Below are 12,569 nucleotides of genomic sequence, written 5' to 3' on the forward strand. Positions count from 1 at the left end.
CAATCCTTGGCATTTAAGTTAGTGTACTCAATGACTTTTTACCCTGATGAGGGCTTTGAGTGAGTAAATGGGAGACAGCTGCTTCATTCCACTTCTTGCTGTGATTCTAAAGAAGTGTGTTTCCATAATTTTCTTTGCTGTATTGCATTCAGCAGTCTTGAATATCCTCTTGGGCACCCTCTAAAGAATTTTCTCCAAGCCACAGGTGACAGAGCAGCAGCCCACATTTTAACATGGTAGGTGAGCCAGAGAAAGCAGTAAAAAGCAGGTGACCTCTGCATTCCTGGGGTCAGGAGTGGGTGAATTCTGTTTGCTGTATTCCTTCAAAGCTGCTGCTACAGAGCTGGCAGACTTGTTTTGCAGTGACACTCTTGTGCGACCAGTAACTGCAAGTTTGTTTAAAAACCTCTGTATATGGAGCCATCCTGTGGTGATTTCCTTCATTACCAGGCCTTTTTTGACCAACACGGTATTTGTTAATGAATCAATTTTCTTTCTTTTACTAATTTCTGTCAATCATATAGGCAGTATTTTAGGAATATTGAACTCTTTCTGCACAGCATCGGGCAACTTGATGGTTTTATTGTTTTTTTCTGTCTCCCTGTTGCATCTTGCAATGAAAAACTCAGAATGTGGATGTTTTTGTTTGTTTGTTTGTTTTGTCCACAGTGTTTTTCTTGCTTATTAGTCAAACAGAAGGGCATGGTTGACAGACTCTAAAAATTGTTTTATAAGAAGAAAGAATGCTGGCTTGGAAACCAAATGTATTTTGGCTGTAATATTTGGTGGCTTTTATATTGCCTTTGAATATATTTATGATCTGCTCATATAAGCCAGTGTTCTGATTTGGTGCTTTTAGATATCTTTTACTTAATGTCACCAATAGGGGATTAGATGTTGAATTTCTCTTATTTATTATTATAGGTACATTTTATATTGTTGGCTTTTCACAAATATTAAAATGACTGTTATGTGTATAACAATGAGAAATTTTGTTGTATTGATATAGTTTTCTTTATTTCTGTTATTGATGAAATTTAGAAATAGTGGTATAATACATATATGTTAGGCTATGGCATAGTATTAAAATAATTTTGTTTGTATAACCCAAAGACTGAGGAAAAAAAAAATAGCTAGAGAACTCCTGCATTTGCAAACTATCTTATCCAGATGAAGACAGCAGTGACCAGAACTCTGGGGGAGGAATTTATTGCATTTCTGGTATCAGAGAATGTAAATCTTAATGGTGCCGAGAAGATTTATCTATTAGGAAGGGGGCAAGAGAAAACTAAACAGAAGAACACCAAAGATCCTAAGAAGAATGTATGAATATGTATGAGAGTGTATGAATATGTATGAGAATTTATGGATATGTAGTAGGGTTATGTTTTTAAGGGACAGTCCTTTGTTAGTAAGGTGTGCTCTCTTGGCTGAATACAGAGACACCCAGCTGTATTTGTACACTTTATTTTTTTCTCCTAATTGTCTTTTTTTTTTTATTAAACTTTTAAATTCTATCAAAATTATGTGAACCTCGTTTTCCACATTTATGACTTTGCAAGTGAGCCATTGGAAGATGGAAAATTGTATTTGAAATTAGTTTGAATAAATGGAAATCTGAGACTTCTTTTCCTTTTTTCCAACATCACACAACTTCTTTGTCTACATGTACCAAGCACTAGAGGATATGGAGATGTCTCAGTTGCTACTATGGATTTTCAGGGATTTTTTTTTTTTTTTAAGTTTTCAACATTTAGTTCCTTGGGAAAGATGGAGTCCTAAATTTTTTTAGGGAACCTTTTTCTTCTGACACTTCTAATAGATTTTAGATTATTTCTGTATGGTCTCTAAGGAGAGAAAACATCTCTGTTCTGTGCAGCACTCAGCATGCTCTCTTTGCTCCAACAGTAAGAATATCAGACAAAGAATGCTGCAATTGATGCCAGGCAATAGGAAGCACTTGGATATTATATCAGAAATAAATCAGTAAGTTACATTTTTAGTACATTCACGTTTCTATGTATGTTCTTTACTTGCTGTTGTTCTGGCTGACAAAACCTGTAGATCAATGATTTATTTGCCATTGTACCTGAAAGCCACAAAACCACTCAGAGATAGTTTTTGCATGTTTGTAGCCACAGCTGTTTAAAAGTTAATGGGCTAAATAGTGGTTTGTGTTTAAAACTGTCCCTGTTGTCTGAGGATACCTTCATAAATACCAGATTTAAAGCATTCTGCTGAAGTCAGCTAGAGCCTGTCTGAGAATGCTTTCACAACCCTGCTTGTAGCTCCTGCAAACTGAAAGTTGGCTTGGTCATAATAGGAATAAAATAAGAAAACACAAGCATCAGTTGTATGAAATATGTTTGAGAGGCGACATTAAATAAAACAAAAACAAACCCACCCTGAAATATTTTTTAATCTTTTTTGTTGAAGTGGACCAAAGAAAGGATTTACAGTAGCATGTACTTGCAATGACATTCTTTATTTCAGGTTATTATGCAAGCAAAACAGCACAGATCAGCTGTTAACTAATTAATCTGGTAAAGTAATCAAGAGTTAGATGGGGCTCTGGAACGGAAGACTATGGTTACAGTTTTCTTGCAAGATGTAGTTCTGGGAATAGCTCTGCCATCTAGATTGCAACAGGCACCCCACATGTGTTCTTGGTGGTGAAATCACCTCTATAGGTAAGTGGGTGCTGCTTTTTCATCAAATTTTAATGTTGGAATTTACTCTAGAGCAAAAAAAAAAAAAAAAAAGAGAGTGAATATCAAATTACTACACTGCCCAGAATTGTGACTTTGGAGCTTTGCAACTTGTTCCCTATGAATATGATGGAAATTAGGATTGTTCCTACATAAATTATTGTAAGGAATAAGCAAACAAAACCCCCACCTCACAGCTTCATTATTCCATTCTGTATATTTAAATGATCCTCACTTATAATGTCTCTTAGAGAAGGTGAGTGATCCTCACATAAAATGAAATAATAAAATAAAAAGACCCCAAATCAAACCTCAAATCAACAAAATAAGAAAATGCCCACAAAATCCCCAAAAGAATTAATATCTGATAATGAAGAAGTGCCCCTTTATTTATTAATGAGACCGAGTACATGATAAATCAGCTCAGTGTGGTAATGAGAAATATGAGATACAGGCCACAGAACTTTATACTGTGCAGGTGCCAAAATCCTCCTCTGGTCTTTCTTCTGTAGGGGTTAATTTGGCCCAGCTTTATTGAGATGGTGTTCACCAGAGTGAAATGCCACTCAGACGTACCACAGGCCTTCATAAGAATGAAACTTGACCATATAAATATGTTTTAATTTTTGGTGTGGTTGGGTTTGTGGTTTTTCCCCCACATTAGAAATGTGCATTATAAGCCATCATTATCTATATCCACAAGAGAAACCTCTTCTAGGTCAGGGGAGGTCTGGCCTCTTTGCTTCACATACAGTTGTAGAATGCACTCATCTATAATACAATTTGTCTTAAGGAGTGTCATCTTCCTCTCAGTTGCAGCAATTTATGTTTTTGGAATAAGGAGAGTCTAGATATCTGGAATGCCATATATCCTGCCAAAAATAGACTACAAGGAAAAGCAGTGTTTTAATTCATCCTGCTGCCTTAGTGCAGGAAAGGCAGGAGACTGGAGTAACAAAACTGAGATATCAGTAATGCGGACAATCAGAGACAAAATGTGTCTTACCAGATATTTCAGTGGATGATTCCTGGGTTGGTTCTTGGCTTGGCTCCACACTGGGCTTAGGGGTGGACTCAGCACTTGACTCTCCACTCAGCTCCCAAAAGGTCTGTTCACCTTCTTGCACTCCGTTGCTCCCATCTTGCTCTGTGCCATCCTCCTTGTGTGAGTCTCCGCTGTAGTCTGGGGGCAGCTCTGTGCTTGGCTGTACACTGGGATCTCTGCTTTGCTCCACACTGGTTGCCTCAAGCACTGGGGTAACAGGAGTACCTACAAATAAAGGGAAAGGAAGTTACAGGAGGAGGAGCATGGTTTGAAAAATTATTTCTATCTATTTCTATCTATTCCTATCTATTTGGATATCCAAAAATGTGCATAGCTCTTTTTGTGGATCAGAGATCCCAAGCAGGAGTTTAGGGAGGGGGAGAAAAGTAAATCTAGGAGTAAGTACAATATGAATGTGAATCTTACTTAAATTGACAAGGGTGGATTTGCCAGTAGGTTGTTGACTCACCTTGTGCCGTTAGTTGATCAACCAGAATCAGAATCAGCAGTGTTGAAAGGACTGTCATCTTTTTCAGCATGGTCACCTAAATGCCAAGTAAAGAGCAAGCCTTTGGAGCAAAACTTTAAATGTGTGGTGGGCAAAAAGCCCTGGATATTTAAAGGCAAGCCCCTGCATCTGTGAGCTTTGACATCTGCCTGAAAATAACAGGTTACAAAACCAACATCAAATTACATTCTCAAAACGAATGTAGGATCTGTTAGAGACTGTAGTCATGCAATTCCTGCCCTTTGCTTCAGGGTGAGATAACCTTTGCTGCAAACATTAAAGGACTTTGGGGGCAGAGAGGTGGGACAGCAGTGGCCCAAACTGCAGCAGCACTGATAGTGATGTCACTATGTGCCTCTGGCAATGCTGGTTTCTCCAGGCAATTGATCCTGTTGGTTTTGAATGAGGATCTTCAAAAATACTTTGATATGACACTTGACAGATTGAATATTCCTTATGGGTAACAGGTGAAAGGTGAGGCGTGACTAAAAAATGTCACCTGGCTTCTGTGTTGTAATACTAGCAGTATGAAAGAACTGCAATGTTTTGGTCAAGCATTTCATTGGGAAGATTTCCTTTTTCATTGTTGAAAACTTGTCTGTGTGTGTTGTTCAGCCTGTGATATCTCAGTCCCATAAAGATGCACTTGGAAGGTTTGGACAGAACCAGAAAGTCTAAGGAGAACCTGTCTCCTGTATGTGGTTTGATCAGCAAAGCACAGTTATTTGTCCAAGGGCCTTTTCTGATACAGAGAAGTTCCTCTGATTGCATTCATGCAGTTCAGTTCCCCTTGACCTTCCCCATCCAGGGAAGTGGGTCATGACCAGACACTCAGAGGCTGTGGCAAGTGTGACCAGGTAAGCTGCGTTTTGGGGTCTGCTGAAGGAGTAGTCAACCTCAGGGCTGTGAGAGCACCTCTCTGTGTTGTAGATAGAGAAATGTGGGCCTGGCTGTGTATATTAGACTTGTATGAGTGAGTGGTATCATTGCTGCAACTAGCAATTCTGCAGTAATTAGCTGAATTAGGTTAATGTCAAATCAATATAAAAGAATTCAGAATCTGACTCTGTAAGATTTTCCCCTGCCCTGTTTCCCTGATTTCACTTGTTTAATATTACATCAACTTAGTTTTTGAACACAGTGGTTCTTTCAAGTTACTTCTACCTCTAGGGTTTGCCTGAGGCATTATTCTTCTAATCATGCTGCAACAGAAGGATTTTATTTTTTTCTTGAAAAGAAAAAGAGGTACTGATGCCCATGAACACTTACTGGTACATGGCTGCTGCAGCAGATTTCTCCTGTGCTACTGGTTTCAACTGAATGTTAATGTGTAAGATCATCTTTTTTCAAATGTGGAAAAACTTTTCTTCAGTATGGAAGAATTTGTTGCCAACTCACCTATAAGAATATGATGCACAGGCCAGAAATCTGCAGATAACTATCTGCAATGAGTAAGATTCCTCAGTGTAGACTAAGAGCTCTAGTTTTTCGTTCTTGAAAATGTTTTTCTTACACAGTTTTCATGGGCTTGTGGCCCTGCTAGTTTTGAAGGAAGCATAAATAAATATCTTGCAGAATTTGTTACTCCTAATGGGTTACTGCTGTACAAGGAAAGAAGAATTGTCATATTACTCCCTCGGTGGACCTCTAATTTGGTTTTGAAATATTTATCTTATCTTTTAATGATCCTCATTGAGCACAGTTCCTCGTCTTGCTCTTCCCAGGTTCTTCTGTTAGTTTCATTGTTATAGTTTCTAAACATTTGAAGCAGTGAGTTTAGGCATTTTAAGGCAGGGTTTCAGCTAAGTTGTTTGTCTGGAGACAAAGTTAAATTTCACTGGTTTTCCACTGCTCCTGGTCATATTGTTAACTGGAAATCTCAAAAAGTAGTAACAAAGGGATACATTTTGAGTAGGCTTTCTTACTGTTTGAGGTTCTGGGGTGTTTTTTTAGAGTTAATACAGAGCCTGTCACTATTCAGTATCTTCAGTGATCTGAAGGTAAATACAGTTTACTGAAGGAATCATCAGGTGAGATAAGACTCCTGTTGAATAAGTAGTGGTGGGGACTGAGGTGTGTTACAGGTTTATTGCTTTTAGCTACAAATTTTTTAGAATTTTTTTCAATGCACCCCAGCCAACAAGGCAAGTTACATGTACTGCATAAGGGAATAAAAGCCATACTTAAGCAAAGAGGGCTGCACCTGGAAGTGTCTTGCTCCAACACCTTTTTGTCCCCAGATTCCCAAATGTGACCCTCTGGCCAAATATTAACATCCATTATAGAATATAACCAAACTAGAGAGGGTAAAGAAATAAACCATCAATGTTGGAAAAAATCCTCACTTTGTAGAGACAAATATTTTCAGAGATAAAGTCTGTTTATTTTATCAGAAAAAGAAGGGTACAAGAGTGACTTGCGTTTTGTCATTTCATAAAGGGGGAAAAAATCCCAAAAAGCTATGTCCTAAAACAGTCATTAGTGGCATGGATGGAGGCATAACCAGAGACTGTGGCTTGGTGCCAAAGCAAAATTCATTATTTAGGCACTAATCACTGGATTTACGAGGGAACGGAGGGGTATTGAAAAACCTAGTGGATTAAAAATACCCTAGGTATGACTGTGTAATGGTTCCTCTTTTCCTTGACTTTTGAGTCTTAATCAATTGTCCAGATTGCTATTGGACTCCTAAGAAGGAGCAAATACTGTGGAGACGGATCACCACCTTCCGCTGTGAGGTGGTGGAAGATATTTGGTCTCACTGTTAAAATGCAAGAAGGTTACAGCATTTGTAACATTATGGTTACAAATGGGCAGTTTGTACAAGCTGTTCACACACTGTGTCTGCCTCACTCTGGTGCAGAAAGTGGAAAGCTGTGCAAGTGTCCTCTTGTCTTTAGTCAGGACAATGGGAGTGAACTCCACCTTAAGTGAATTAGAGTTTTGGAGGGTATCTGATAGAAACCCAATGGTGACTGAAACTCTCTGCTGATACCTGGAGTGTGACAGTGGCATCACTGTGTCAAACCATCTCTGTGCAGGGGAAACTTGTTCTCAATACCCATTTGGTCCAGGTGCCTTGGTTGATATGGAGACTGGCAACTGGGACTGGAAATTTCTTTTCCAGCAGAAATTATTTCTTCATATGCTTCTGTGCCTATGCAGTGACTGGATGTGGAGCCTTGTCTTGCATTGTAATGACCGAGTGCAAGAACACCGAAGGTGTGCTGTGAAGTCATCAAGCAGAGTGCTGGGAAGTTTTGACAGCAAGTGATGGTAACTGAATGTGATACATAACTGCCCTTCCCTGTCACCTTCATATTCAGAAAGACAGTGCAGGATATTTAATGAAAGTGTTTTCATGTCCTAAGAATATTGTGAATAAATCATACTAAATTATATTAAATTAATTTTTAAGAACTTGTTTCCCTTCTTCCTTTGTGCATGTTTTTTATATTTCTTCCACTTGAAAGCAAGCCAGAGTCATGAAATGAAGCTCATTGAAGCTAGGACCAAAGCAAGGGACATCATTTGTCAGATAGTGGAGGAACTAGTTGTCAGAAGTTTGCACAGGCTGAGGAGAGAACTGCATATAAAACTGAAACTGTGGGCAAATAAATGTGGGATACGGAAGCAGCATTGAGACCTAAATTTTCTCAGATGAAAAATAAGATTATAGACTAATTCAATTTGGAATGGATTGCAGGGGGTCTCTAGTCTGATATCCCACTGCAAGCAGGACCACCTGGATCATACCATTTTACCCAGAGCTTTATTCAGTCTGATTCTGAAGTCCTCCAAGGATGGAATCTGCATAATCTCTCTGGGAAACTTGCTCCTATGCTTGACAGTCCTCATGGTGAAGAAGTGTTTCTTTATGTTCCACCTGAACATTCCTTGTTTCAACTTATGCCTGTTGTCTCCTACCCTCGCAACCTTATCTTCTTATGTCAAGCATGGCTTTTGGAAAGCTTCATAAATGGCTGGAAAGTGAGAGAATATTAGTTGGGGGCTGACCTATTGCACGTGTTTATGTGTATAAAATAGAAAGACTTTCTCTAAATTCTTACTTTTTTCTGGGCATCAGCTCGTGGGCACCTTTGCAAATAGCACACTAGGTTAGGTAGATCCTTGGTTAGACTGGATTATGTTATGCATTATCCTTTGTTGGACTAATGTAGGGAAGGAAAGGGTGTTGGTTCTAATTTGAGTCTCTGAAACAGCTGCAGAACACTTAAAAACAAACATAGATGGTTATCTTCATTACTGTTTGAAAAATAAGAAAATTCTTATAATGTGTTTTAGGGCTGGTTTGAGCTTTTTGGGTTTGTTTTTATTTTTGCATCTTGTAAAAGAGATAATTTGGAAAATTGTTAAATTTAGAGAAGTTGACTCAGTGCTAATGAGCTGTGAGATTAGATTGCACAACACTAGACAGAAACTACTGCTTTAAAAACAAGCTTTTTTTTTTTTTTTTTGTTAGCAGCAAGGACCAGACTTTCTGGAAAGGTGAAGGATGCCAAGACTAGTGCATTCTTTTCTTGTGAGCTGATGCCTAGGGCATCTCATGGCAGATATAACTATTCATGTTTTGGGAAAAGTATTGTCCCTTCAGGTACTTAATGTTTGTTTTACAAAGAGTTCTCTTCTTTTTCATGGAGATTAGCTTGAAAGAAAAGTCAAAGATTCTAGTCAAATTCTGCAGGAGAAAAAGAAGAGTTTTTTGTACTTCATTAAGTGTTTAATGTTTCATAAGGGTTTTTGGAGCTAATTGCTTTATTGTTTGATTTGGTTTGCCAATAAGAAACAATTGGCATTTTCTGTAGAATCTGAGAAAAAATATAAAGTTGGGATCTTTTGTGTATAGATCAGGGTATGCCAAGTTACATATTAGAAGCTTTAAATACAATGGTTTGAAATAATGTTTTGTTATTCAGACCAGACTTTCAGCACTACTTGGAGTACAGACATTTTTCTTTTGCCCCAGAGGTCCAATGTACTTTATAAAGGTAAATAAGTTTTTATCACTTCACAGCTGGGGATACTGAGGCACAGACGAGACTACAAGACCGATTGAATGATAACCTGTTGCATCTCAGGGATGTCTCAAAATAAAGTATTTATTTCAAGTTTTCCAGAGATGGGGGTGGGGTGGGGAGTGGGGAAGTAGGAGACATAAAGAGGAGGTAAAGGAGGTCGAGATAAAGAGAGAGAGAGAGAGAGATGTTATGGAAAGTTAAGATACCTTTGGTAGGTCAGAAGGAGTTGGTGTTTTGGGTGTGTGCTCTTTGTAGAATAACTCAGGAATGGTAAAATTGAAACAGACCCTGCTGTCCTCGGTTGAGCCCTGCACTAAGCTGAGAACCACTTTTATTGGAGGGGGTGGTGAAGAAGCCATTTCATAAACTGTCACTGGACAATTTTCCAACAGACATCCCTTCATTCTTGCTGTCAATTATGTGCTTAGGAAGGCCTAAATCCCATGTTTGTTTCTGCTCACTGTGAGTGCTATTTGGGCTGTCTCATTCTCTCCAGAAACATTAGGTACTTTTGGAATCCTGTTACATGTTTTGCCTTATTAAATCTGATGACAGTGCTTTCCATAAGCTAGTGATGGAAAAATGAATGATAGTTGAGAAATGAATTCATTACATGTGATGAAGAACAAGATGGAGAGTTGATCTTTGCAGAAAAGTTGTCAGAAAAGTTGTTTCATGTGTCTTCATTTCTAAAAACATTTCAGAGCTGACTTTGATGCTTGACTGATTAAATCAACCCACAGGTTCACTGTGCAAGGAGATCATTGAACTGCTCAAGTAAGGCAGCTTTAAGCCACTTCGTGTCGAAGAGAATGGTCTGATTCTGTTTTGCTTAAGTGGTTGTCTCCTAGGGAGTGGTTCATGCAACTTCCACAGAGAATTGTGCTCTCTATTTAACACTCAGGTAGTCATTAGGTAATATATCCTAATATGATGTTATTAAATGAATGAAATGAAAATACTGTAGATAAATAAGAGGCAGCTCCTCTAAAGCTGTAAGGACTGAGGAGGTGGTTTTATGTCTAATCTTTTCTGCCAAGTCTTTGAGTTTATAACATAGTAAACTGGAAGTTCTCTGAAGCTGTGCAGCCCTTTGTTCCTCTGTAGAAAGTTTCTGCTTTGCTTAAGCACTTCACTTTGATATCCTGTTATGTTGTAATCCTCCTCCCCGATGGGACCCCTCTGTCCCACCCCCCGTGGTGAGAGCCTGCTGGTCTCTGGGCACAAGCGGCAGAGGGGGTCCTGGAGTGGATACAACACGGACTCAAAGTATCTAGACACAGGAGGCTCAGACTTGCTGGAATAATCCTGGCTTTATTGTCTGTCGTCCATCCGGGGCAAGAGAGAGAGCGAAATGCTCTGGGTCTTATCTCTTATACCAGGGGGCAGGGGTGATTAGGGGATGCAGGGAGGTCACAGCCAATGGGAAGGGGGAAGGGAAAGAAGGTTCTCAGGTAGGAACTAACATTACACAAAACAGAGGTGAGTTTTACCCTTGGGAGGTACCAAGATTTTTAGATGCACTACAACACTGTTAGTTGTACCAACTGAAGGAGTGAAGACAGAGCATGTAAATCTTTACTTTTTGTGTTCTTTATTGAGCGTACTCTAATTTTGGCCATGTAAATTTGGATGTTCATTTTAATTTTTGCATATGAACTGATATAAAAGCCTTGACAGAAGCTCCTGTTTAATTTTGAGAGGTGTAATTTGCCACAACTTAAATTGGACGTTATTATGACTTGCATGAATTGAACCTGGGTAAAGTGATAACAGGTTACTCAACCAGCTTAACTAACAAAGCAGAAATGTCACCCAGGAAGTCTTGATCCTCTCACCTCTTCTGCTTTGTCCTGGTGCTTTCTCTTCTGGTACCAGTGCTGCTTAACTTCCTTCTGGGATGCTGATTCAACCTGCTGATGAGGCAGAAAACTTTATTTTCTTACTGTACTGGAGAATTAGGATACCTCAGTAGAGGTCAAGTGAATACTGGTGGTGATACAGAGAAACAGTGGAAACACATGGCCAAGAACAGAGTATGTCAGTGGCTGCTTGTCTCAGCTGATCTCATCTAGTAGCTCCATAATGCTCTTGAAAGATACAAATTGAAACTGTGGGTTGTAACTGCTTTTTGTCTATGTAAGAACAAATTAGCAGTAATTAGTCCAAATGGAGCTGATATGGAAGTAGTAGTTTTGGGCCAGAACAGCAGAGCTGTCTCAGAAGAGCCCCCGTGCAATTTCTGGCACTAGTGGACTTGGCAGCACCAGACAGAGCTGTGGATTGGTGTGCTACAGCTCAGAAATGCACTTTGAGCTTTCCCCCAAGCCTTGTTGATTTTAGTGGAAATTCTCCTGCCCCCCAACCTTGTCCATAGTTACTAACAGTGACAGGGATTGCCATTTGAGACCAGGCAAGAGTGTACAAGCCAGCAAAGCAGATGTGCAGTTTGCAGTGGTGCTCTGCTGAGAAAAGACAGACAAATGGGATTGATTAGCTGATACATTCACCTGCTAGTTTGTTTAGTAGGAGATGCAGGCTTGCTTTTATCAAGACAATATTTTCCACTTTGTATTCTTGTTCCGTGTCCCTTCATGTCACAACATTGTGGTGTCCTTTCAGTCTTTCCTTTCTGCATATCCTTCTCCTGCCATTTTTTTCTAAATGCATGTTTGTCACTGTTTCATAAGACAGCTTTGGTCTCCCTTCCACGGACATTCATCTGAAAGAGGTCAGGAGGGAAGGAGCTCACCTGAACTTTGCCAGGAAGGAGTGGACAGAAGCATTTTCTTATCTGTGAAACTTTGACTTCTCAGCTTTCTGCCAGAGGGCAAAGATGCTTACTCAGAGATAATGTGACCCTACTCAACTGTTGAAAACTTTGGTTTACCAAGCAGCATATTTGACTCCATATGTCATGGCTTCCCATTGTCTATGGGAGCTTTTCTGAAATGGAATGCTTTGTGTAGGTAAAGATTTATGAAAAAGCAAGTGCCAGCACAGCACAGATACCAGAGCTCACCTGTTCTGTCAAAGGTGTCCACCGTAGTATCCCAGTTCCAGCAGGTTCTTGGGAAAATGGGAGACTGCTTTGAAAATGGTTTGCAAGCATCATAATAAAGTTAGATTTCATGAGCATCTTTCTTGTACCAGGGAAGCATGTTTATTATTAATTATTTTTTCTTCTTTAGGATTCAGTGTTTTTAAAGCTAGTAGAAGATGTGTTATCAACTTCAATAAGAGCAGCTGTGAGGAGTGCTTGAACTCAT

The sequence above is a fragment of the Poecile atricapillus genome, chromosome 2, assembly GCF_030490865.1.
Source record: "Poecile atricapillus isolate bPoeAtr1 chromosome 2, bPoeAtr1.hap1, whole genome shotgun sequence".
Taxonomy (NCBI): Eukaryota; Metazoa; Chordata; class Aves; order Passeriformes; family Paridae; genus Poecile; species Poecile atricapillus.